This window comes from Triturus cristatus, chromosome 4_1 (assembly GCF_964204655.1).
Source record: "Triturus cristatus chromosome 4_1, aTriCri1.1, whole genome shotgun sequence".
Taxonomy (NCBI): domain Eukaryota; kingdom Metazoa; phylum Chordata; class Amphibia; order Caudata; family Salamandridae; genus Triturus; species Triturus cristatus.
In genome coordinates, this window is record NC_140585.1 from 122,660,291 (window position 1) to 122,682,788 (window position 22,498).

General features: G+C 38.8%; 41 non-coding genes across 41 annotated transcripts; all 41 read left to right on the plus strand.

Annotated features, from left to right (window-relative positions):
• The first annotated feature begins 147 nt into the window (after positions 1 to 147).
• TRNAA-AGC (transfer RNA alanine (anticodon AGC)) lies at positions 148 to 220 on the plus strand. The gene has a single exon. It is a non-coding gene; the product is annotated as a tRNA-Ala (tRNA).
• A 353-nt stretch (positions 221 to 573) lies between these two features.
• TRNAK-CUU (transfer RNA lysine (anticodon CUU)) lies at positions 574 to 646 on the plus strand. The gene has a single exon. It is a non-coding gene; the product is annotated as a tRNA-Lys (tRNA).
• Positions 647 to 991: 345 nt separating this feature from the next.
• TRNAA-AGC (transfer RNA alanine (anticodon AGC)) lies at positions 992 to 1,064 on the plus strand. The gene has a single exon. It is a non-coding gene; the product is annotated as a tRNA-Ala (tRNA).
• Positions 1,065 to 2,142: 1,078 nt separating this feature from the next.
• On the plus strand, positions 2,143 to 2,215 carry TRNAK-CUU (transfer RNA lysine (anticodon CUU)). Its single transcript has one exon. It is a non-coding gene; the product is annotated as a tRNA-Lys (tRNA).
• Positions 2,216 to 2,560: 345 nt separating this feature from the next.
• TRNAA-AGC (transfer RNA alanine (anticodon AGC)) lies at positions 2,561 to 2,633 on the plus strand. Its single transcript has one exon. It is a non-coding gene; the product is annotated as a tRNA-Ala (tRNA).
• A 771-nt stretch (positions 2,634 to 3,404) lies between these two features.
• TRNAA-AGC (transfer RNA alanine (anticodon AGC)) lies at positions 3,405 to 3,477 on the plus strand. Its single transcript has one exon. It is a non-coding gene; the product is annotated as a tRNA-Ala (tRNA).
• Positions 3,478 to 3,830: 353 nt separating this feature from the next.
• On the plus strand, positions 3,831 to 3,903 carry TRNAK-CUU (transfer RNA lysine (anticodon CUU)). The gene has a single exon. It is a non-coding gene; the product is annotated as a tRNA-Lys (tRNA).
• Positions 3,904 to 4,248: 345 nt separating this feature from the next.
• On the plus strand, positions 4,249 to 4,321 carry TRNAA-AGC (transfer RNA alanine (anticodon AGC)). The gene has a single exon. It is a non-coding gene; the product is annotated as a tRNA-Ala (tRNA).
• Positions 4,322 to 4,973: 652 nt separating this feature from the next.
• TRNAA-AGC (transfer RNA alanine (anticodon AGC)) lies at positions 4,974 to 5,046 on the plus strand. Its single transcript has one exon. It is a non-coding gene; the product is annotated as a tRNA-Ala (tRNA).
• Positions 5,047 to 5,399: 353 nt separating this feature from the next.
• TRNAK-CUU (transfer RNA lysine (anticodon CUU)) lies at positions 5,400 to 5,472 on the plus strand. The gene has a single exon. It is a non-coding gene; the product is annotated as a tRNA-Lys (tRNA).
• A 344-nt stretch (positions 5,473 to 5,816) lies between these two features.
• TRNAA-AGC (transfer RNA alanine (anticodon AGC)) lies at positions 5,817 to 5,889 on the plus strand. The gene has a single exon. It is a non-coding gene; the product is annotated as a tRNA-Ala (tRNA).
• Positions 5,890 to 6,242: 353 nt separating this feature from the next.
• On the plus strand, positions 6,243 to 6,315 carry TRNAK-CUU (transfer RNA lysine (anticodon CUU)). The gene has a single exon. It is a non-coding gene; the product is annotated as a tRNA-Lys (tRNA).
• Positions 6,316 to 6,660: 345 nt separating this feature from the next.
• Positions 6,661 to 6,733, plus strand: TRNAA-AGC (transfer RNA alanine (anticodon AGC)). Its single transcript has one exon. It is a non-coding gene; the product is annotated as a tRNA-Ala (tRNA).
• A 353-nt stretch (positions 6,734 to 7,086) lies between these two features.
• Positions 7,087 to 7,159, plus strand: TRNAK-CUU (transfer RNA lysine (anticodon CUU)). The gene has a single exon. It is a non-coding gene; the product is annotated as a tRNA-Lys (tRNA).
• Positions 7,160 to 7,503: 344 nt separating this feature from the next.
• Positions 7,504 to 7,576, plus strand: TRNAA-AGC (transfer RNA alanine (anticodon AGC)). Its single transcript has one exon. It is a non-coding gene; the product is annotated as a tRNA-Ala (tRNA).
• Positions 7,577 to 7,929: 353 nt separating this feature from the next.
• On the plus strand, positions 7,930 to 8,002 carry TRNAK-CUU (transfer RNA lysine (anticodon CUU)). Its single transcript has one exon. It is a non-coding gene; the product is annotated as a tRNA-Lys (tRNA).
• A 345-nt stretch (positions 8,003 to 8,347) lies between these two features.
• TRNAA-AGC (transfer RNA alanine (anticodon AGC)) lies at positions 8,348 to 8,420 on the plus strand. Its single transcript has one exon. It is a non-coding gene; the product is annotated as a tRNA-Ala (tRNA).
• Positions 8,421 to 8,773: 353 nt separating this feature from the next.
• Positions 8,774 to 8,846, plus strand: TRNAK-CUU (transfer RNA lysine (anticodon CUU)). Its single transcript has one exon. It is a non-coding gene; the product is annotated as a tRNA-Lys (tRNA).
• Positions 8,847 to 9,191: 345 nt separating this feature from the next.
• Positions 9,192 to 9,264, plus strand: TRNAA-AGC (transfer RNA alanine (anticodon AGC)). Its single transcript has one exon. It is a non-coding gene; the product is annotated as a tRNA-Ala (tRNA).
• Positions 9,265 to 10,033: 769 nt separating this feature from the next.
• On the plus strand, positions 10,034 to 10,106 carry TRNAA-AGC (transfer RNA alanine (anticodon AGC)). The gene has a single exon. It is a non-coding gene; the product is annotated as a tRNA-Ala (tRNA).
• A 771-nt stretch (positions 10,107 to 10,877) lies between these two features.
• Positions 10,878 to 10,950, plus strand: TRNAA-AGC (transfer RNA alanine (anticodon AGC)). Its single transcript has one exon. It is a non-coding gene; the product is annotated as a tRNA-Ala (tRNA).
• Positions 10,951 to 11,721: 771 nt separating this feature from the next.
• Positions 11,722 to 11,794, plus strand: TRNAA-AGC (transfer RNA alanine (anticodon AGC)). Its single transcript has one exon. It is a non-coding gene; the product is annotated as a tRNA-Ala (tRNA).
• A 353-nt stretch (positions 11,795 to 12,147) lies between these two features.
• On the plus strand, positions 12,148 to 12,220 carry TRNAK-CUU (transfer RNA lysine (anticodon CUU)). Its single transcript has one exon. It is a non-coding gene; the product is annotated as a tRNA-Lys (tRNA).
• A 345-nt stretch (positions 12,221 to 12,565) lies between these two features.
• Positions 12,566 to 12,638, plus strand: TRNAA-AGC (transfer RNA alanine (anticodon AGC)). Its single transcript has one exon. It is a non-coding gene; the product is annotated as a tRNA-Ala (tRNA).
• A 771-nt stretch (positions 12,639 to 13,409) lies between these two features.
• On the plus strand, positions 13,410 to 13,482 carry TRNAA-AGC (transfer RNA alanine (anticodon AGC)). Its single transcript has one exon. It is a non-coding gene; the product is annotated as a tRNA-Ala (tRNA).
• Positions 13,483 to 13,835: 353 nt separating this feature from the next.
• On the plus strand, positions 13,836 to 13,908 carry TRNAK-CUU (transfer RNA lysine (anticodon CUU)). The gene has a single exon. It is a non-coding gene; the product is annotated as a tRNA-Lys (tRNA).
• A 345-nt stretch (positions 13,909 to 14,253) lies between these two features.
• TRNAA-AGC (transfer RNA alanine (anticodon AGC)) lies at positions 14,254 to 14,326 on the plus strand. The gene has a single exon. It is a non-coding gene; the product is annotated as a tRNA-Ala (tRNA).
• Positions 14,327 to 14,978: 652 nt separating this feature from the next.
• Positions 14,979 to 15,051, plus strand: TRNAA-AGC (transfer RNA alanine (anticodon AGC)). The gene has a single exon. It is a non-coding gene; the product is annotated as a tRNA-Ala (tRNA).
• A 353-nt stretch (positions 15,052 to 15,404) lies between these two features.
• TRNAK-CUU (transfer RNA lysine (anticodon CUU)) lies at positions 15,405 to 15,477 on the plus strand. Its single transcript has one exon. It is a non-coding gene; the product is annotated as a tRNA-Lys (tRNA).
• A 344-nt stretch (positions 15,478 to 15,821) lies between these two features.
• Positions 15,822 to 15,894, plus strand: TRNAA-AGC (transfer RNA alanine (anticodon AGC)). Its single transcript has one exon. It is a non-coding gene; the product is annotated as a tRNA-Ala (tRNA).
• Positions 15,895 to 17,091: 1,197 nt separating this feature from the next.
• Positions 17,092 to 17,164, plus strand: TRNAK-CUU (transfer RNA lysine (anticodon CUU)). Its single transcript has one exon. It is a non-coding gene; the product is annotated as a tRNA-Lys (tRNA).
• Positions 17,165 to 17,508: 344 nt separating this feature from the next.
• Positions 17,509 to 17,581, plus strand: TRNAA-AGC (transfer RNA alanine (anticodon AGC)). The gene has a single exon. It is a non-coding gene; the product is annotated as a tRNA-Ala (tRNA).
• Positions 17,582 to 17,934: 353 nt separating this feature from the next.
• On the plus strand, positions 17,935 to 18,007 carry TRNAK-CUU (transfer RNA lysine (anticodon CUU)). The gene has a single exon. It is a non-coding gene; the product is annotated as a tRNA-Lys (tRNA).
• Positions 18,008 to 18,352: 345 nt separating this feature from the next.
• Positions 18,353 to 18,425, plus strand: TRNAA-AGC (transfer RNA alanine (anticodon AGC)). The gene has a single exon. It is a non-coding gene; the product is annotated as a tRNA-Ala (tRNA).
• Positions 18,426 to 18,778: 353 nt separating this feature from the next.
• TRNAK-CUU (transfer RNA lysine (anticodon CUU)) lies at positions 18,779 to 18,851 on the plus strand. Its single transcript has one exon. It is a non-coding gene; the product is annotated as a tRNA-Lys (tRNA).
• A 345-nt stretch (positions 18,852 to 19,196) lies between these two features.
• Positions 19,197 to 19,269, plus strand: TRNAA-AGC (transfer RNA alanine (anticodon AGC)). The gene has a single exon. It is a non-coding gene; the product is annotated as a tRNA-Ala (tRNA).
• A 353-nt stretch (positions 19,270 to 19,622) lies between these two features.
• Positions 19,623 to 19,695, plus strand: TRNAK-CUU (transfer RNA lysine (anticodon CUU)). Its single transcript has one exon. It is a non-coding gene; the product is annotated as a tRNA-Lys (tRNA).
• Positions 19,696 to 20,038: 343 nt separating this feature from the next.
• On the plus strand, positions 20,039 to 20,111 carry TRNAA-AGC (transfer RNA alanine (anticodon AGC)). Its single transcript has one exon. It is a non-coding gene; the product is annotated as a tRNA-Ala (tRNA).
• Positions 20,112 to 20,882: 771 nt separating this feature from the next.
• Positions 20,883 to 20,955, plus strand: TRNAA-AGC (transfer RNA alanine (anticodon AGC)). The gene has a single exon. It is a non-coding gene; the product is annotated as a tRNA-Ala (tRNA).
• Positions 20,956 to 21,726: 771 nt separating this feature from the next.
• TRNAA-AGC (transfer RNA alanine (anticodon AGC)) lies at positions 21,727 to 21,799 on the plus strand. Its single transcript has one exon. It is a non-coding gene; the product is annotated as a tRNA-Ala (tRNA).
• A 353-nt stretch (positions 21,800 to 22,152) lies between these two features.
• TRNAK-CUU (transfer RNA lysine (anticodon CUU)) lies at positions 22,153 to 22,225 on the plus strand. The gene has a single exon. It is a non-coding gene; the product is annotated as a tRNA-Lys (tRNA).
• The last annotated feature ends 273 nt before the right edge of the window (positions 22,226 to 22,498 follow it).

A 22,498-nucleotide genomic window follows, 5' to 3' on the forward strand; every position in this document is an offset into this window, starting at 1 on the left:
CAACCTGAAGTGTAAAACATCCCCTAGGTGTAGTTAAGGCATCAGTTAGGAGTGAACTGAACACTCATGTTATGGGCAATTAGACTTAAAATAAAGTGTGGACAGCAGTAACGTTACTTTTGAAATGTGATGCTGAGTGAGCACACAGGGGAATTAGCTCAAATGGTAGAGCGCTCGCTTAGCATGCGAGAGGTAGCGGGATCGATGCCCGCATTCTCCATTCTAAAATTTGCATACATTTTACTTTTTAACTTGTAATTGCCATGGTTGTTGCAGAGTAAGAACAGAAAAGTCACAGATGGCTTTCAAATTTGGTGTCATTATAACAACTAAAGTGGTTTAATCAAAAGTGTTTAGGTATTCTATAGCACGTGAGAGGAATTTGATTTCTTATGCAATCTCAAAATTAAAATTTCACACCTTCCATTTTCATTTCGTCTTATTTTACTTGACATTCTTTCCTCTGAAGGATGTATAAAAGTGAAGTTCCTTGCAAAACAAGAGCAGAGGAATATCCAGAAACGGTTTTCCTTAATAAAAAATGATGAGTCTGCATACCATATATAAGTGGGAGCCCGGCTAGCTCAGTCGGTAGAGCATGAGACTCTTAATCTCAGGGTCGTGGGTTCGAGCCCCACGTTGGGCGAAAACGAGTATTTTTTGCTGGATGATTGCATTGGCTCTCATAATATGGTGATTAATCTTGCATTAAACATGCACTAACTCCTAAAAATTGTATCTCCCTTGGTTACTCATTCATGAGAAATGTATCTCCAAGATTAGGTAGGGCCTGAGTCTAGGTTAACATACAGTGATATCATTCCTATTCAAGTACTAAACATGCCAACCTGAAGTATAAAACAGCCCCTAGGTGTAGTTAAGGCATCAGTTAGGAGTGAACTGAACACTCATGTTATGGGCAATTAGACTTAAAACAAAGTGTGGACAGCAGTAACGTTACTTTTGAAATGTGATGCTGAGTGAGCACACAGGGGAATTAGCTCAAATGGTAGAGCGCTCGCTTAGCATGCGAGAGGTAGCGGGATCGATGCCCGCATTCTCCATTCTAAAATTTGCATGCATTTTACTTTTTAAGTTGTAATTGCCATGGTTGTTGCAGAGTAAGAACAGAAAAGTCACAGATGGCTTTCAAATTTGGTGTCATTATAACAACTAAAGTGGTTTAATCAAAAGTGTTTAGGTATTCTATAGCACGTGAGAGGAATTTGATTTCTTATGCAATCTCAAAATGAAAATTTCACACCTTCCATTTTCATTTCGTCTTATTTTACTTGACATTCTTTCCTCTGAAGGATGTATAAAAGTGAAGTTCCTTGCAAAACAAGAGCAGAGGAATATCCACGTTGGGCGAAAACGAGTATTTTTTGCTGGATGATAGCATTGGCTCTCATAATATGGTGATTAATCTTGCATTAGACATGCACTAACTCCTAAAAATTGTATCTCCCTTGGTTACTCATTCATGAGAAATGTATCTCCAAGATTAGGTAGGGCCTGAGTATAGGTTAACATACAGTGATATCACTCCTATTCAAGTACTAAACATGCCAACCTGAAGTGTAAAACATCCCCTAGGTGTAGTTAAGGCATCAGTTAGGAGTGAACTGAACACTCATGTTATGGGCAATTAGACTTAAAATAAAGTGTGGACAGCAGTAACGTTACTTTTGAAATGTGATGCTGAGTGAGCACACAGGGGAATTAGCTCAAATGGTAGAGCGCTCGCTTAGCATGCGAGAGGTAGCGGGATCGATGCCTGCATTCTCCATTCTAAAATTTGCATACATTTTACTTTTTAACTTGTAATTGCCATGGTTGTTGCAGAGTAAGAACAGAAAAGTCACAGATGGCTTTCAAATTTGGTGTCATTATAACAACTAAAGTGGTTTAATCAAAAGTGTTTAGGTATTCTATAGCACGTGAGAGGAATTTGATTTCTTATGCAATCTCAAAATGAAAATTTCACACCTTCCATTTTCATTTCGTCTTATTTTACTTGACATTCTTTCCTTTGAAGGATGTATAAAAGTGAAGTTCCTTGCAAAACAAGAGCAGAGGAATATCCAGAAACGGTTTTCCTTAATAAAAAATGATGAGTCTGCATACCATATTTGAGTGGGAGCCCGGCTAGCTCAGTTGGTAGAGCATGAGACTCTTAATCTCAGGGTCGTGGGTTCGAGCCCCACGTTGGGCGAAAACGAGTATTTTTTGCTGGATGATTGCATTGGCTCTCATAATATGGTGATTAATCTTGCATTAGACATGCACTAACTCCTAAAAATTGTATCTCCCTTGGTTACTCATTCATGAGAAATGTATCTCCAAGATTAGGTAGGGCCTGAGTCTAGGTTAACATACAGTGATATCACTCCTATTCAAGTACTAAACATGCCAACCTGAAGTGTAAAACATCCCCTAGGTGTAGTTAAGGCATCAGTTAGGAGTGAACTGAACACTCATGTTATGGGCAATTAGACTTAAAATAAAGTGTGGACAGCAGTAACGTTACTTTTGAAATGTGATGCTGAGTGAGCACACAGGGGAATTAGCTCAAATGGTAGAGCGCTCGCTTAGCATGCGAGAGGTAGCGGGATCGATGCCCGCATTCTCCATTCTAAAATTTGCATACATTTTACTTTTTAACTTGTAATTGCCATGGTTGTTGCAGAGTAAGAACAGAAAAGTCACAGATGGCTTTCAAATTTGGTGTCATTATAACAACTAAAGTGGTTTAATCAAAAGTGTTTAGGTATTCTATAGCACGTGAGAGGAATTTGATTTCTTATGCAATCTCAAAATGAAAATTTCACACCTTCCATTTTCATTTCGTCTTATTTTACTTGACATTCTTTCCTCTGAAGGATGTATAAAAGTGAAGTTCCTTGCAAAACAAGAGCAGAGGAATATCCAGAAACAGTTTTCCTTAATAAAAAATGATGAGTCTGCATACCATATTTAAGTGGGAGCCCGGCTACCTCAGTCGGTAGAGCATGAGACTCTTAATCTCAGGGTCGTGGGTTCGAGCCCCACGTTGGGCGAAAACGAGTATTTTTTGCTGGATGATAGCATTGGCTCTCATAATATGGTGATTAATCTTGCATTAGACATGCACTAACTCCTAAAAATTGTATCTCCCTTGGTTACTCATTCATGAGAAATGTATCTCCAAGATTAGGTAGGGCCTGAGTCTAGGTTAACATACAGTGATATCACTCCTATTCAAGTACTAAACATGCCAACCTGAAGTGTAAAACATCACCTAGGTGTAGTTAAGGCATCAGTTAGGAGTGAACTGAACACTCATGTTATGGGCAATTAGACTTAAAATAAAGTGTGGACAGCAGTAACGTTACTTTTGAAATGTGATGCTGAGTGAGCACACAGGGGAATTAGCTCAAATGGTAGAGCGCTCGCTTAGCATGCGAGAGGTAGCGGGATCGATGCCCGCATTCTCCATTCTAAAATTTGCATACATTTTACTTTTTAACTTGTAATTGCCATGGTTGTTGCAGAGTAAGAACAGAAAAGTCACAGATGGCTTTCAAATTTGGTGTCATTATAACAACTAAAGTGGTTTAATCAAAAGTGTTTAGGTATTCTATAGCACGTGAGAGGAATTTGATTTCTTATGCAATCTCAAAATGAAAATTTCACACCTTCCATTTTCATTTCGTCTTATTTTACTTGACATTCTTTCCTCTGAAGGATGTATAAAAGTGAAGTTCCTTGCAAAACAAGAGCAGAGGAATATCCAGAAACGGTTTTCCTTAATAAAAAATGATGAGTCTGCACACCATATTTGAGTGGGAGCCCGGCTAGCTCAGTCGGTAGAGCATGAGACTCTTAATCTCAGGGTCGTGGGTTCGAGCCCCACGTTGGGCGAAAACGAGTATTTTTTGCTGGATGATTGCATTGGCTCTCATAATATGGTGATTAATCTTGCATTAGACATGCACTAACTCCTAAAAATTGTATCTCCCTTGGTTACTCATTCATGAGAAATGTATCTCCAAGATTAGGTAGGGCCTGAGTCTAGGTTAACATACAGTGATATCACTCCTATTCAAGTACTAAACATGCCAACCTGAAGTGTAAAACATCCCCTAGGTGTAGTTAAGGCATCAGTTAGGAGTGAACTGAACACTCATGTTATGGGCAATTAGACTTAAAATAAAGTGTGGACAGCAGTAACGTTACTTTTGAAATGTGATGCTGAGTGAGCACACAGGGGAATTAGCTCAAATGGTAGAGCGCTCGCTTAGCATGCGAGAGGTAGCGGGATCGATGCCCGCATTCTCCATTCTAAAATTTGCATACATTTTACTTTTTAACTTGTAATTGCCATGGTTGTTGCAGAGTAAGAACAGAAAAGTCACAGATGGCTTTCAAATTTGGTGTCATTATAACAACTAAAGTGGTTTAATCAAAAGTGTTTAGGTATTCTATAGCACGTGAGAGGAATTTGATTTCTTATGCAATCTCAAAATGAAAATTTCACACCTTCCATTTTCATTTCGTCTTATTTTACTTGACATTCTTTCCTCTGAAGGATGTATAAAAGTGAAGTTCCTTGCAAAACAAGAGCAGAGGAATATCCACGTTGGGGGAAAACGAGTATTTTTTGCTGGATGATAGCATTGGCTCTCATAATATGGTGATTAATCTTGCATTAGACATGCACTAACTCCTAAAAATTGTATCTCCCTTGGTTACTCATGCATGAGAAATGTATCTCCAAGATTAGGTAGGGCCTGAGTATAGGTTAACATACAGTGATATCACTCCTATTCAAGTACTAAACATGCCAACCTGAAGTGTAAAACATCCCCTAGGTGTAGTTAAGGCATCAGTTAGGAGTGAACTGAACACTCATGTTATGGGCAATTAGACTTAAAATAAAGTGTGGACAGCAGTAACGTTACTTTTGAAATGTGATGCTGAGTGAGCACACAGGGGAATTAGCTCAAATGGTAGAGCGCTCGCTTAGCATGCGAGAGGTAGCGGGATCGATGCCCGCATTCTCCATTCTAAAATTTGCATACATTTTACTTTTTAACTTGTAATTGCCATGGTTGTTGCAGAGTAAGAACAGAAAAGTCACAGATGGCTTTCAAATTTGGTGTCATTATAACAACTAAAGTGGTTTAATCAAAAGTGTTTAGGTATTCTATAGCACGTGAGAGGAATTTGATTTCTTATGCAATCTCAAAATGAAAATTTCACACCTTCCATTTTCATTTCGTCTTATTTTACTTGACATTCTTTCCTCTGAAGGATGTATAAAAGTGAAGTTCCTTGCAAAACAAGAGCAGAGGAATATCCAGAAACGGTTTTCCTTAATAAAAAATGATGATTCTGCACACCATATTTAAGTGGGAGCCCGGCTAGCTCAGTCGGTAGAGCATGAGACTCTTAATCTCAGGGCCGTGGGTTCGAGCCCCACGTTGGGCGAAAACGAGTATTTTTTGCTGGATGATTGCATTGGCTCTCATAATATGGTGATTAATCTTGCATTAGACATGCACTAACTCCTAAAAATTGTATCTCCCTTGGTTACTCATTCATGAGAAATGTATCTCCAAGATTAGGTAGGGCCTGAGTCTAGGTTAACATACAGTGATATCACTCCTATTCAAGTACTAAACATGACAACCTGAAGTGTAAAACATCCCCTAGGTGTAGTTAAGGCATCAGTTAGGAGTGAACTGAACACTCATGTTATGGGCAATTAGACTTAAAATAAAGTGTGTCAGCAGTAACGTTACTTTTGAAATGTGATGCTGAGTGAGCACACAGGGGAATTAGCTCAAATGGTAGAGCGCTCGCTTAGCATGCGAGAGGTAGCGGGATCGATGCCCGCATTCTCCATTCTAAAATTTGCATACATTTTACTTTTTAACTTGTAATTGTCATGGTTGTTGCAGAGTAAGAACAGAAAAGTCACAGATGGCTTTCAAATTTGGTGTCATTATAACAACTAAAGTGGTTTAATCAAAAGTGTTTAGGTATTCTATAGCACGTGAGAGGAATTTGATTTCTTATGCAATCTCAAAATGAAAATTTCACACCTTCCATTTTCATTTCGTCTTATTTTACTTGACATTCTTTCCTCTGAAGGATGTATAAAAGTGAAGTTCCTTGCAAAACAAGAGCAGAGGAATATCCAGAAACGGTTTTCCTTAATAAAAAATGATGAGTCTGCATACCATATATAAGTGGGAGCCCGGCTAGCTCAGTCGGTAGAGCATGAGACTCTTAATCTCAGGGTCGTGGGTTCGAGCCCCACGTTGGGCGAAAACGAGTATTTTTTGCTGGATGATTGCATTGGCTCTCATAATATGGTGATTAATCTTGCATTAAACATGCACTAACTCCTAAAAATTGTATCTCCCTTGGTTACTCATTCATGAGAAATGTATCTCCAAGATTAGGTAGGGCCTGAGTCTAGGTTAACATACAGTGATATCACTCCTATTCAAGTACTAAACATGCCAACCTGAAGTATAAAACAGCCCCTAGGTGTAGTTAAGGCATCAGTTAGGAGTGAACTGAACACTCATGTTATGGGCAATTAGACTTAAAACAAAGTGTGGACAGCAGTAACGTTACTTTTGAAATGTGATGCTGAGTGAGCACACAGGGGAATTAGCTCAAATGGTAGAGCGCTCGCTTAGCATGCGAGAGGTAGCGGGATCGATGCCCGCATTCTCCATTCTAAAATTTGCATACATTTTACTTTTTAAGTTGTAATTGCCATGGTTGTTGCAGAGTAAGAACAGAAAAGTCACAGATGGCTTTCAAATTTGGTGTCATTATAACAACTAAAGTGGTTTAATCAAAAGTGTTTAGGTATTCTATAGCACGTGAGAGGAATTTGATTTCTTATGCAATCTCAAAATGAAAATTTCACACCTTCCATTTTCATTTCGTCTTATTTTACTTGACATTCTTTCCTCTGAAGGATGTATAAAAGTGAAGTTCCTTGCAAAACAAGAGCAGAGGAATATCCAGAAACAGTTTTCCTTAATAAAAAATGATGAGTCTGCATACCATATTTAAGTGGGAGCCCGGCTAGCTCAGTCGGTAGAGCATGAGACTCTTAATCTCAGGGTCGTGGGTTCGAGCCCCACGTTGGGCGAAAACGAGTATTTTTTGCTGGATGATAGCATTGCTCTCATAATATGGTGATTAATCTTGCATTAGACATGCACTAACTCCTAAAAATTGTATCTCCCTTGGTTACTCATTCATGAGAAATGTATCTCCAAGATTAGGTAGGGCCTGAGTCTAGGTTAACATACAGTGATATCACTCCTATTCAAGTACTAAACATGCCAACCTGAAGTGTAAAACATCACCTAGGTGTAGTTAAGGCATCAGTTAGGAGTGAACTGAACACTCATGTTATGGGCAATTAGACTTAAAATAAAGTGTGGACAGCAGTAACGTTACTTTTGAAATGTGATGCTGAGTGAGCACAAAGGGGAATTAGCTCAAATGGTAGAGCGCTCGCTTAGCATGCGAGAGGTAGCGGGATCGATGCCCGCATTCTCCATTCTAAAATTTGCATACATTTTACTTTTTAACTTGTAATTGCCATGGTTGTTGCAGAGTAAGAACAGAAAAGTCACAGATGGCTTTCAAATTTGGTGTCATTATAACAACTAAAGTGGTTTAATCAAAAGTGTTTAGGTATTCTATAGCACGTGAGAGGAATTTGATTTCTTATGCAATCTCAAAATGAAAATTTCACACCTTCCATTTTCATTTCGTCTTATTTTACTTGACATTCTTTCCTCTGAAGGATGTATAAAAGTGAAGTTCCTTGCAAAACAAGAGCAGAGGAATATCCAGAAACAGTTTTCCTTAATAAAAAATGATGAGTCTGCATACCATATTTAAGTGGGAGCCCGGCTAGCTCAGTCGGTAGAGCATGAGACTCTTAATCTCAGGGTCGTGGGTTCGAGCCCCACGTTGGGCGAAAACGAGAATTTTTTGCTGGATGATAGCATTGGCTCTCATAATATGGTGATTAATCTTGCATTAGACATGCACTAACTCCTAAAAATTGTATCTCCCTTGGTTACTCATTCATGAGAAATGTATCTCCAAGATTAGGTAGGGCCTGAGTCTAGGTTAACATACAGTGATATCACTCCTATTCAAGTACTAAACATGCCAACCTGAAGTGTAAAACATCACCTAGGTGTAGTTAAGGCATCAGTTAGGAGTGAACTGAACACTCATGTTATGGGCAATTAGACTTAAAATAAAGTGTGGACAGCAGTAACGTTACTTTTGAAATGTGATGCTGAGTGAGCACACAGGGGAATTAGCTCAAATGGTAGAGCGCTCGCTTAGCATGCGAGAGGTAGCGGGATCGATGCCCGCATTCTCCATTCTAAAATTTGCATACATTTTACTTTTTAACTTGTAATTGCCATGGTTGTTGCAGAGTAAGAACAGAAAAGTCACAGATGGCTTTCAAATTTGGTGTCATTATAACAACTAAAGTGGTTTAATCAAAAGTGTTTAGGTATTCTATAGCACGTGAGAGGAATTTGATTTCTTATGCAATCTCAAAATGAAAATTTCACACCTTCCATTTTCATTTCGTCTTATTTTACTTGACATTCTTTCCTCTGAAGGATGTATAAAAGTGAAGTTCCTTGCAAAACAAGAGCAGAGGAATATCCAGAAACAGTTTTCCTTAATAAAAAATGATGAGTCTGCATACCATATTTAAGTGGGAGCCCGGCTAGCTCAGTCGGTAGAGCATGAGACTCTTAATCTCAGGGTCGTGGGTTCGAGCCCCACGTTGGGCGAAAACGAGTATTTTTTGCTGGATGATTGCATTGGCTCTCATAATATGGTGATTAATCTTGCATTAGACATGCACTAACTCCTAAAAATTGTATCTCCCTTGGTTACTCATTCATGAGAAATGTATCTCCAAGATTAGGTAGGGCCTGAGTCTAGGTTAACATACAGTGATATCACTCCTATTCAAGTACTAAACATGCCAACCTGAAGTGTAAAACATCCCCTAGGTGTAGTTAAGGCATCAGTTAGGAGTGAACTGAACACTCATGTTATGGGCAATTAGACGTAAAATAAAGTGTGGACAGCAGTAACGTTACTTTTGAAATGTGATGCTGAGTGAGCACACAGGGGAATTAGCTCAAATGGTAGAGCGCTCGCTTAGCATGCGAGAGGTAGCGGGATCGATGCCCGCATTCTCCATTCTAAAATTTGCATACATTTTACTTTTTAACTTGTAATTGCCATGGTTGTTGCAGAGTAAGAACAGAAAAGTCACAGATGGCTTTCAAATTTGGTGTCATTATAACAACTAAAGTGGTTTAATCAAAAGTGTTTAGGTATTCTATAGCACGTGAGAGGAATTTGATTTCTTATGCAATCTCAAAATGAAAATTTCACACCTTCCATTTTCATTTCGTCTTATTTTACTTGACATTCTTTCCTCTGAAGGATGTATAAAAGTGAAGTTCCTTGCAAAACAAGAGCAGAGGAATATCCAGAAACAGTTTTCCTTAATAAAAAATGATGAGTCTGCATACCATATTTAAGTGGGAGCCCGGCTAGCTCAGTCGGTAGAGCATGAGACTCTTAATCTCAGGGTCGTGGGTTCGAGCCCCACGTTGGGCCAAACGAGTATTTTTTGCTGGATGATAGCATTGCTCTCATAATATGGTGATTAATCTTGCATTAGACATGCACTAACTCCTAAAAATTGTATCTCCCTTGGTTACTCATTTATGAGAAATGTATCTCCAAGATTAGGTAGGGCCTGAGTCTAGGTTAACATACAGTGATATCACTCCTATTCAAGTACTAAACATGCCAACCTGAAGTGTAAAACATCACCTAGGTGTAGTTAAGGCATCAGTTAGGAGTGAACTGAACACTCATGTTATGGGCAATTAGACTTAAAATAAAGTGTGGACAGCAGTAACGTTACTTTTGAAATGTGATGCTGAGTGAGCACAAAGGGGAATTAGCTCAAATGGTAGAGCGCTCGCTTAGCATGCGAGAGGTAGCGGGATCGATGCCCGCATTCTCCATTCTAAAATTTGCATACATTTTACTTTTTAACTTGTAATTGCCATGGTTGTTGCAGAGTAAGAACAGAAAAGTCACAGATGGCTTTCAAATTTGGTGTCATTATAACAACTAAAGTGGTTTAATCAAAAGTGTTTAGGTATTCTATAGCACGTGAGAGGAATTTGATTTCTTATGCAATCTCAAAATGAAAATTTCACACCTTCCATTTTCATTTCGTCTTATTTTACTTGACATTCTTTCCTCTGAAGGATGTATAAAAGTGAAGTTCCTTGCAAAACAAGAGCAGAGGAATATCCAGAAACAGTTTTCCTTAATAAAAAATGATGAGTCTGCATACCATATTTAAGTGGGAGCCCGGATAGCTCAGTCGGTAGAGCATGAGACTCTTAATCTCAGGGTCGTGGGTTCGAGCCCCACGTTGGGCGAAAACGAGTATTTTTTGCTGGATGATAGCATTGGCTCTCATAATATGGTGATTAATCTTGCATTAGACATGCACTAACTCCTAAAAATTGTATCTCCCTTGGTTACTCATTCATGAGAAATGTATCTCCAAGATTAGGTAGGGCCTGAGTCTAGGTTAACATACAGTGATATCACTCCTATTCAAGTACTAAACATGCCAACCTGAAGTGTAAAACATCACCTAGGTGTAGTTAAGGCATCAGTTAGGAGTGAACTGAACACTCATGTTATGGGCAATTAGACTTAAAATAAAGTGTGGACAGCAGTAACGTTACTTTTGAAATGTGATGCTGAGTGAGCACACAGGGGAATTAGCTCAAATGGTAGAGCGCTCGCTTAGCATGCGAGAGGTAGCGGGATCGATGCCCGCATTCTCCATTCTAAAATTTGCATACATTTTACTTTTTAACTTGTAATTGCCATGGTTGTTGCAGAGTAAGAACAGAAAAGTCACAGATGGCTTTCAAATTTGGTGTCATTATAACAACTAAAGTGGTTTAATCAAAAGTGTTTAGGTATTCTATAGCACGTGAGAGGAATTTGATTTCTTATGCAATCTCAAAATGAAAATTTCACACCTTCCATTTTCATTTCGTCTTATTTTACTTGACATTCTTTCCTCTGAAGGATGTATAAAAGTGAAGTTCCTTGCAAAACAAGAGCAGAGGAATATCCAGAAACAGTTTTCCTTAATAAAAAATGATGAGTCTGCATACCATATTCAAGTGGGAGCCCGGCTAGCTCAGTCGGTAGAGCATGAGACTCTTAATCTCAGGATCGTGGGTTCGAGCCCCACGTTGGGCGAAAACGAGTATTTTTTGCTGGATGATAGCATTGGCTCTCATAATATGGTGATTAATCTTGCATTAGACATGCATTAACTCCTAAAAATTGTATCTCCCTTGGTTACTCATTCATGAGAAATGTATCTCCAAGATTAGGTAGGGCCTGAGTCTAGGTTAACATACAGTGATATCACTCCTATTCAAGTACTAAACATGCCAACCTGAAGTGTAAAACATCACCTAGGTGTAGTTAAGGCATCAGTTAGGAGTGAACTGAACACTCGTGTTATGGGCAATTAGACTTAAAATAAAGTGTGGACAGCAGTAACGTTACTTTTGAAATGTGATGCTGAGTGAGCACACAGGGGAATTAGCTCAAATGGTAGAGCGCTCGCTTAGCATGCGAGAGGTAGCGGGATCGATGCCCGCATTCTCCATTCTAAAATTTGAATACATTTTACTTTTTAACTTGTAATTGCCATGGTTGTTGCAGAGTAAGAACAGAAAAGTCACAGATGGCTTTCAAATTTGGTGTCATTATAACAACTAAAGTGGTTTAATCAAAAGTGTTTAGGTATTCTATAGCACGTGAGAGTTATTTGATTTCTTATGCAATCTCAAAATGAAAATTTCACACCTTCCATTTTCATTTCGTCTTATTTTACTTGACATTCTTTCCTCTGAAGGATGTATAAAAGTGAAGTTCCTTGCAAAACAAGAGCAGAGGAATATCCAGAAACGGTTTTCCTTAATAAAAAATGATGAGTCTGCATACCATATTTGAGTGGGAGCCCGGCTAGCTCAGTCGGTAGAGCATGAGACTCTTAATCTCAGGGTCGTGGGTTCGAGCCCCACGTTGGGCGAAAACGAGTATTTTTTGCTGGATGATAGCATTGGCTCTCATAATATGGTGATTAATCTTGCATTAGACATGCACTAACTCCTAAAAATTGTATCTCCCTTGGTTACTCATTCATGAGAAATGTATCTCCAAGATTAGGTAGGGCCTGAGTCTAGGTTAACATACAGTGATATCACTCCTATTCAAGTACTAAACATGCCAACCTGAAGTGTAAAACATCACCTAGGTGTAGTTAAGGCATCAGTTAGGAGTGAACTGAACACTCATGTTATGGGCAATTAGACTTAAAATAAAGTGTGGACAGCAGTAACGTTACTTTTGAAATGTGATGCTGAGTGAGCACACAGGGGAATTAGCTCAAATGGTAGAGCGCTCGCTTAGCATGCGAGAGGTAGCGGGATCGATGCCCGCATTCTCCATTCTAAAATTTGCATACATTTTACTTTTTAACTTGTAATTGCCATGGTTGTTGCAGAGTAAGAACAGAAAAGTCACAGATGGCTTTCAAATTTGGTGTCATTATAACAACTAAAGTGGTTTAATCAAAAGTGTTTAGGTATTCTATAGCACGTGAGAGGAATTTGATTTCTTATGCAATCTCAAAATGAAAATTTCACACCTTCCATTTTCATTTCGTCTTATTTTACTTGACATTCTTTCCTCTGAAGGATGTATAAAAGTGAAGTTCCTTGCAAAACAAGAGCAGAGGAATATCCAGAAACAGTTTTCCTTAATAAAAAATGATGAGTCTGCATACCATATTTAAGTGGGAGCCCGGCTACCTCAGTCGGTAGAGCATGAGACTCTTAATCTCAGGGTCGTGGGTTCGAGCCCCACGTTGGGCGAAAACGAGTATTTTTTGCTGGATGATAGCATTGGCTCTCATAATATGGTGATTAATCTTGCATTAGACATGCACTAACTCCTAAAAATTGTATCTCCCTTGGTTACTCATTCATGAGAAATGTATCTCCAAGATTAGGTAGGGCCTGAGTCTAGGTTAACATACAGTGATATCACTCCTATTCAAGTACTAAACATGCCAACCTGAAGTGTAAAACATCACCTAGGTGTAGTTAAGGCATCAGTTAGGAGTGAACTGAACACTCATGTTATGGGCAATTAGACTTAAAATAAAGTGTGGACAGCAGTAACGTTACTTTTGAAATGTGATGCTGAGTGAGCACACAGGGGAATTAGCTCAAATGGTAGAGCGCTCGCTTAGCATGCGAGAGGTAGCGGGATCGATGCCCGCATTCTCCATTCTAAAATTTGCATACATTTTACTTTTTAACTTGTAATTGCCATGGTTGTTGCAGAGTAAGAACAGAAAAGTCACAGATGGCTTTCAAATTTGGTGTCATTATAACAACTAAAGTGGTTTAATCAAAAGTGTTTAGGTATTCTATAGCACGTGAGAGGAATTTGATTTCTTATGCAATCTCAAAATGAAAATTTCACACCTTCCATTTTCATTTCGTCTTATTTTACTTGACATTCTTTCCTCTGAAGGATGTATAAAAGTGAAGTTCCTTGCAAAACAAGAGCAGAGGAATATCCAGAAACGGTTTTCCTTAATAAAAAATGATGAGTCTGCACACCATATTTGAGTGGGAGCCCGGCTAGCTCAGTCGGTAGAGCATGAGACTCTTAATCTCAGGGTCGTGGGTTCGAGCCCCACGTTGGGCGAAAACAAGTATTTTTTGCTGGATGATTGCATTGGCTCTCATAATATGGTGATTAATCTTGCATTAGACATGCACTAACTCCTAAAAATTGTATCTCCCTTGGTTACTCATTCATGAGAAATGTATCTCCAAGATTAGGTAGGGCCTGAGTCTAGGTTAACATACAGTGATATCACTCCTATTCAAGTACTAAACATGCCAACCTGAAGTGTAAAACATCCCCTAGGTGTAGTTAAGGCATCAGTTAGGAGTGAACTGAACACTCATGTTATGGGCAATTAGACTTAAAATAAAGTGTGGACAGCAGTAACGTTACTTTTGAAATGTGATGCTGAGTGAGCACACAGGGGAATTAGCTCAAATGGTAGAGCGCTCGCTTAGCATGCGAGAGGTAGCGGGATCGATGCCCGCATTCTCCATTCTAAAATTTGCATACATTTTACTTTTTAACTTGTAATTGCCATGGTTGTTGCAGAGTAAGAACAGAAAAGTCACAGATGGCTTTCAAATTTGGTGTCATTATAACAACTAAAGTGGTTTAATCAAAAGTGTTTAGGTATTCTATAGCACGTGAGAGGAATTTGATTTCTTATGCAATCTCAAAATGAAAATTTCACACCTTCCATTTTCATTTCGTCTTATTTTACTTGACATTCTTTCCTCTGAAGGATGTATAAAAGTGAAGTTCCTTGCAAAACAAGAGCAGAGGAATATCCACGTTGGGGGAAAACGAGTATTTTTTGCTGGATGATAGCATTGGCTCTCATAATATGGTGATTAATCTTGCATTAGACATGCACTAACTCCTAAAAATTGTATCTCCCTTGGTTACTCATGCATGAGAAATGTATCTCCAAGATTAGGTAGGGCCTGAGTATAGGTTAACATACAGTGATATCACTCCTATTCAAGTACTAAACATGCCAACCTGAAGTGTAAAACATCCCCTAGGTGTAGTTAAGGCATCAGTTAGGAGTGAACTGAACACTCATGTTATGGGCAATTAGACTTAAAATAAAGTGTGGACAGCAGTAACGTTACTTTTGAAATGTGATGCTGAGTGAGCACACAGGGGAATTAGCTCAAATGGTAGAGCGCTCGCTTAGCATGCGAGAGGTAGCGGGATCGATGCCCGCATTCTCCATTCTAAAATTTGCATACATTTTACTTTTTAACTTGTAATTGCCATGGTTGTTGCAGAGTAAGAACAGAAAAGTCACAGATGGCTTTCAAATTTGGTGTCATTATAACAACTAAAGTGGTTTAATCAAAAGTGTTTAGGTATTCTATAGCACGTGAGAGGAATTTGATTTCTTATGCAATCTCAAAATGAAAATTTCACACCTTCCATTTTCATTTCGTCTTATTTTACTTGACATTCTTTCCTCTGAAGGATGTATAAAAGTGAAGTTCCTTGCAAAACAAGAGCAGAGGAATATCCAGAAACGGTTTTCCTTAATAAAAAATGATGATTCTGCACACCATATTTAAGTGGGAGCCCGGCTAGCTCAGTCGGTAGAGCATGAGACTCTTAATCTCAGGGCCGTGGGTTCGAGCCCCACGTTGGGCGAAAACGAGTATTTTTTGCTGGATGATTGCATTGGCTCTCATAATATGGTGATTAATCTTGCATTAGACATGCACTAACTCCTAAAAATTGTATCTCCCTTGGTTACTCATTCATGAGAAATGTATCTCCAAGATTAGGTAGGGCCTGAGTCTAGGTTAACATACAGTGATATCACTCCTATTCAAGTACTAAACATGCCAACCTGAAGTGTAAAACATCCCCTAGGTGTAGTTAAGGCATCAGTTAGGAGTGAACTGAACACTCATGTTATGGGCAATTAGACTTAAAATAAAGTGTGTCAGCAGTAACGTTACTTTTGAAATGTGATGCTGAGTGAGCACACAGGGGAATTAGCTCAAATGGTAGAGCGCTCGCTTAGCATGCGAGAGGTAGCGGGATCGATGCCCGCATTCTCCATTCTAAAATTTGCATACATTTTACTTTTTAACTTGTAATTGTCATGGTTGTTGCAGAGTAAGAACAGAAAAGTCACAGATGGCTTTCAAATTTGGTGTCATTATAACAACTAAAGTGGTTTAATCAAAAGTGTTTAGGTATTCTATAGCACGTGAGAGGAATTTGATTTCTTATGCAATCTCAAAATGAAAATTTCACACCTTCCATTTTCATTTCGTCTTATTTTACTTGACATTCTTTCCTCTGAAGGATGTATAAAAGTGAAGTTCCTTGCAAAACAAGAGCAGAGGAATATCCAGAAACGGTTTTCCTTAATAAAAAATGATGAGTCTGCATACCATATATAAGTGGGAGCCCGGCTAGCTCAGTCGGTAGAGCATGAAACTCTTAATCTCAGGGTCGTGGGTTCGAGCCCCACGTTGGGCGAAAACGAGTATTTTTTGCTGGATGATTGCATTGGCTCTCATAATATGGTGATTAATCTTGCATTAAACATGCACTAACTCCTAAAAATTGTATCTCCCTTGGTTACTCATTCATGAGAAATGTATCTCCAAGATTAGGTAGGGCCTGAGTCTAGGTTAACATACAGTGATATCACTCCTATTCAAGTACTAAACATGCCAACCTGAAGTATAAAACAGCCCCTAGGTGTAGTTAAGGCATCAGTTAGGAGTGAACTGAACACTCATGTTATGGGCAATTAGACTTAAAACAAAGTGTGGACAGCAGTAACGTTACTTTTGAAATGTGATGCTGAGTGAGCACACAGGGGAATTAGCCCAAATGGTAGAGCGCTCGCTTAGCATGCGAGAGGTAGCGGGATCGATGCCCGCATTCTCCATTCTAAAATTTGCATACATTTTACTTTTTAAGTTGTAATTGCCATGGTTGTTGCAGAGTAAGAACAGAAAAGTCACAGATGGCTTTCAAATTTGGTGTCATTATAACAACTAAAGTGGTTTAATCAAAAGTGTTTAGGTATTCTATAGCACGTGAGAGGAATTTGATTTCTTATGCAATCTCAAAATGAAAATTTCACACCTTCCATTTTCATTTCGTCTTATTTTACTTGACATTCTTTCCTCTGAAGGATGTATAAAAGTGAAGTTCCTTGCAAAACAAGAGCAGAGGAATATCCAGAAACAGTTTTCCTTAATAAAAAATGATGAGTCTGCATACCATATTTAAGTGGGAGCCCGGCTAGCTCAGTCGGTAGAGCATGAGACTCTTAATCTCAGGGTCGTGGGTTCGAGCCCCACGTTGGGCGAAAACGAGTATTTTTTGCTGGATGATAGCATTGCTCTCATAATATGGTGATTAATCTTGCATTAGACATGCACTAACTCCTAAAAATTGTATCTCCCTTGGTTACTCATTCATGAGAAATGTATCTCCAAGATTAGGTAGGGCCTGAGTCTAGGTTAACATACAGTGATATCACTCCTATTCAAGTACTAAACATGCCAACCTGAAGTGTAAAACATCACCTAGGTGTAGTTAAGGCATCAGTTAGGAGTGAACTGAACACTCATGTTATGGGCAATTAGACTTAAAATAAAGTGTGGACAGCAGTAACGTTACTTTTGAAATGTGATGCTGAGTGAGCACAAAGGGGAATTAGCTCAAATGGTAGAGCGCTCGCTTAGCATGCGAGAGGTAGCGGGATCGATGCCCGCATTCTCCATTCTAAAATTTGCATACATTTTACTTTTTAACTTGTAATTGCCATGGTTGTTGCAGAGTAAGAACAGAAAAGTCACAGATGGCTTTCAAATTTGGTGTCATTATAACAACTAAAGTGGTTTAATCAAAAGTGTTTAGGTATTCTATAGCACGTGAGAGGAATTTGATTTCTTATGCAATCTCAAAATGAAAATTTCACACCTTCCATTTTCATTTCGTCTTATTTTACTTGACATTCTTTCCTCTGAAGGATGTATAAAAGTGAAGTTCCTTGCAAAACAAGAGCAGAGGAATATCCAGAAACAGTTTTCCTTAATAAAAAATGATGAGTCTGCATACCATATTTAAGTGGGAGCCCGGCTAGCTCAGTCGGTAGAGCATGAGACTCTTAATCTCAGGGTCGTGGGTTCGAGCCCCACGTTGGGCGAAAACGAGAATTTTTTGCTGGATGATAGCATTGGCTCTCATAATATGGTGATTAATCTTGCATTAGACATGCACTAACTCCTAAAAATTGTATCTCCCTTGGTTACTCATTCATGAGAAATGTATCTCCAAGATTAGGTAGGGCCTGAGTCTAGGTTAACATACAGTGATATCACTCCTATTCAAGTACTAAACATGCCAACCTGAAGTGTAAAACATCACCTAGGTGTAGTTAAGGCATCAGTTAGGAGTGAACTGAACACTCATGTTATAGGCAATTAGACTTAAAATAAAGTGTGGACAGCAGTAACGTTACTTTTGAAATGTGATGCTGAGTGAGCACACAGGGGAATTAGCTCAAATGGTAGAGCGCTCGCTTAGCATGCGAGAGGTAGCGGGATCGATGCCCGCATTCTCCATTCTAAAATTTGCATACATTTTACTTTTTAACTTGTAATTGCCATGGTTGTTGCAGAGTAAGAACAGAAAAGTCACAGATGGCTTTCAAATTTGGTGTCATTATAACAACTAAAGTGGTTTAATCAAAAGTGTTTAGGTATTCTATAGCACGTGAGAGGAATTTGATTTCTTATGCAATCTCAAAATGAAAATTTCACACCTTCCATTTTCATTTCGTCTTATTTTACTTGACATTCTTTCCTCTGAAGGATGTATAAAAGTGAAGTTCCTTGCAAAACAAGAGCAGAGGAATATCCAGAAACAGTTTTCCTTAATAAAAAATGATGAGTCTGCATACCATATTTAAGTGGGAGCCCGGCTAGCTCAGTCGGTAGAGCATGAGACTCTTAATCTCAGGGTCGTGGGTTCGAGCCCCACGTTGGGCGAAAACGAGTATTTTTTGCTGGATGATTGCATTGGCTCTCATAATATGGTGATTAATCTTGCATTAGACATGCACTAACTCCTAAAAATTGTATCTCCCTTGGTTACTCATTCATGAGAAATGTATCTCCAAGATTAGGTAGGGCCTGAGTCTAGGTTAACATACAGTGATATCACTCCTATTCAAGTACTAAACATGCCAACCTGAAGTGTAAAACATCCCCTAGGTGTAGTTAAGGCATCAGTTAGGAGTGAACTGAACACTCATGTTATGGGCAATTAGACGTAAAATAAAGTGTGGACAGCAGTAACGTTACTTTTGAAATGTGATGCTGAGTGAGCACACAGGGGAATTAGCTCAAATGGTAGAGCGCTCGCTTAGCATGCGAGAGGTAGCGGGATCGATGCCCGCATTCTCCATTCTAAAATTTGCATACATTTTACTTTTTAACTTGTAATTGCCATGGTTGTTGCAGAGTAAGAACAGAAAAGTCACAGATGGCTTTCAAATTTGGTGTCATTATAACAACTAAAGTGGTTTAATCAAAAGTGTTTAGGTATTCTATAGCACGTGAGAGGAATTTGATTTCTTATGCAATCTCAAAATGAAAATTTCACACCTTCCATTTTCATTTCGTCTTATTTTACTTGACATTCTTTCCTCTGAAGGATGTATAAAAGTGAAGTTCCTTGCAAAACAAGAGCAGAGGAATATCCAGAAACAGTTTTCCTTAATAAAAAATGATGAGTCTGCATACCATATTTAAGTGGGAGCCCGGCTAGCTCAGTCGGTAGAGCATGAGACTCTTAATCTCAGGGTCGTGGGTTCGAGCCCCACGTTGGGCGAAACGAGTATTTTTTGCTGGATGATAGCATTGCTCTCATAATATGGTGATTAATCTTGCATTAGACATGCACTAACTCCTAAAAATTGTATCTCCCTTGGTTACTCATTTATGAGAAATGTATCTCCAAGATTAGGTAGGGCCTGAGTCTAGGTTAACATACAGTGATATCACTCCTATTCAAGTACTAAACATGCCAACCTGAAGTGTAAAACATCACCTAGGTGTAGTTAAGGCATCAGTTAGGAGTGAACTGAACACTCATGTTATGGGCAATTAGACTTAAAATAAAGTGTGGACAGCAGTAACGTTACTTTTGAAATGTGATGCTGAGTGAGCACAAAGGGGAATTAGCTCAAATGGTAGAGCGCTCGCTTAGCATGCGAGAGGTAGCGGGATCGATGCCCGCATTCTCCATTCTAAAATTTGCATACATTTTACTTTTTAACTTGTAATTGCCATGGTTGTTGCAGAGTAAGAACAGAAAAGTCACAGATGGCTTTCAAATTTGGTGTCATTATAACAACTAAAGTGGTTTAATCAAAAGTGTTTAGGTATTCTATAGCACGTGAGAGGAATTTGATTTCTTATGCAATCTCAAAATGAAAATTTCACACCTTCCATTTTCATTTCGCCTTATTTTACTTGACATTCTTTCCTCTGAAGGATGTATAAAAGTGAAGTTCCTTGCAAAACAAGAGCAGAGGAATATCCAGAAACAGTTTTCCTTAATAAAAAATGATGAGTCTGCATACCATATTTAAGTGGGAGCCCGGATAGCTCAGTCGGTAGAGCATGAGACTCTTAATCTCAGGGTCGTGGGTTCGAGCCCCACGTTGGGCGAAAACGAGTATTTTTTGCTGGATGATAGCATTGGCTCTCATAATATGGTGATTAATCTTGCATTAGACATGCACTAACTCCTAAAAATTGTATCTCCCTTGGTTACTCATTCATGAGAAATGTATCTCCAAGATTAGGTAGGGCCTGAGTCTAGGTTAACATACAGTGATATCACTCCTATTCAAGTACTAAACATGCCAACCTGAAGTGTAAAACATCACCTAGGTGTAGTTAAGGCATCAGTTAGGAGTGAACTGAACACTCATGTTATGGGCAATTAGACTTAAAATAAAGTGTGGACAGCAGTAACGTTACTTTTGAAATGTGATGCTGAGTGAGCACACAGGGGAATTAGCTCAAATGGTAGAGCGCTCGCTTAGCATGCGAGAGGTAGCGGGATCGATGCCCGCATTCTCCATTCTAAAATTTGCATACATTTTACTTTTTAACTTGTAATTGCCATGGTTGTTGCAGAGTAAGAACAGAAAAGTCACAGATGGCTTTCAAATTTGGTGTCATTATAACAACTAAAGTGGTTTAATCAAAAGTGTTTAGGTATTCTATAGCACGTGAGAGGAATTTGATTTCTTATGCAATCTCAAAATGAAAATTTCACACCTTCCATTTTCATTTCGTCTTATTTTACTTGACATTCTTTCCTCTGAAGGATGTATAAAAGTGAAGTTCCTTGCAAAACAAGAGCAGAGGAATATCCAGAAACAGTTTTCCTTAATAAAAAATGATGAGTCTGCATACCATATTCAAGTGGGAGCCCGGCTAGCTCAGTCGGTAGAGCATGAGACTCTTAATCTCAGGATCGTGGGTTCGAGCCCCACGTTGGGCGAAAACGAGTATTTTTTGCTGGATGATAGCATTGGCTCTCATAATATGGTGATTAATCTTGCATTAGACATGCACTAACTCCTAAAAATTGTATCTCCCTTGGTTACTCATTCATGAGAAATGTATCTCCAAGATTAGGTAGGGCCTGAGTCTAGGTTAACATACAGTGATATCACTCCTATTCAAGTACTAAACATGCCAACCTGAAGTGTAAAACATCACCTAGGTGTAGTTAAGGCATCAGTTAGGAGTGAACTGAACACTCGTGTTATGGGCAATTAGACTTAAAATAAAGTGTGGACAGCAGTAACGTTACTTTTGAAATGTGATGCTGAGTGAGCACACAGGGGAATTAGCTCAAATGGTAGAGCGCTCGCTTAGCATGCGAGAGGTAGCGGGATCGATGCCCGCATTCTCCATTCTAAAATTTGAATACATTTTACTTTTTAACTTGTAATTGCCATGGTTGTTGCAGAGTAAGAACAGAAAAGTCACAGATGGCTTTCAAATTTGGTGTCATTATAACAACTAAAGTGGTTTAATCAAAAGTGTTTAGGTATTCTATAGCACGTGAGAGTTATTTGATTTCTTATGCAATCTCAAAATGAAAATTTCACACCTTCCATTTTCATTTCGTCTTATTTTACTTGACATTCTTTCCTCTGAAGGATGTATAAAAGTGAAGTTCCTTGCAAAACAAGAGCAGAGGAATATCCAGAAACGGTTTTCCTTAATAAAAAATGATGAGTCTGCATACCATATTTGAGTGGGAGCCCGGCTAGCTCAGTCGGTAGAGCATGAGACTCTTAATCTCAGGGTCGTGGGTTCGAGCCCCACGTTGGGCGAAAACGAGTATTTTTTGCTGGATGATAGCATTGGCTCTCATAATATGGTGATTAATCTTGCATTAGACATGCACTAACTCCTAAAAATTGTATCTCCCTTGGTTACTCATTCATGAGAAATGTATCTCCAAGATTAGGTAGGGCCTGAGTCTAGGTTAACATACAGTGATATCACTCCTATTCAAGTACTAAACATGCCAACCTGAAGTGTAAAACATCACCTAGGTGTAGTTAAGGCATCAGTTAGGAGTGAACTGAACACTCATGTTATGG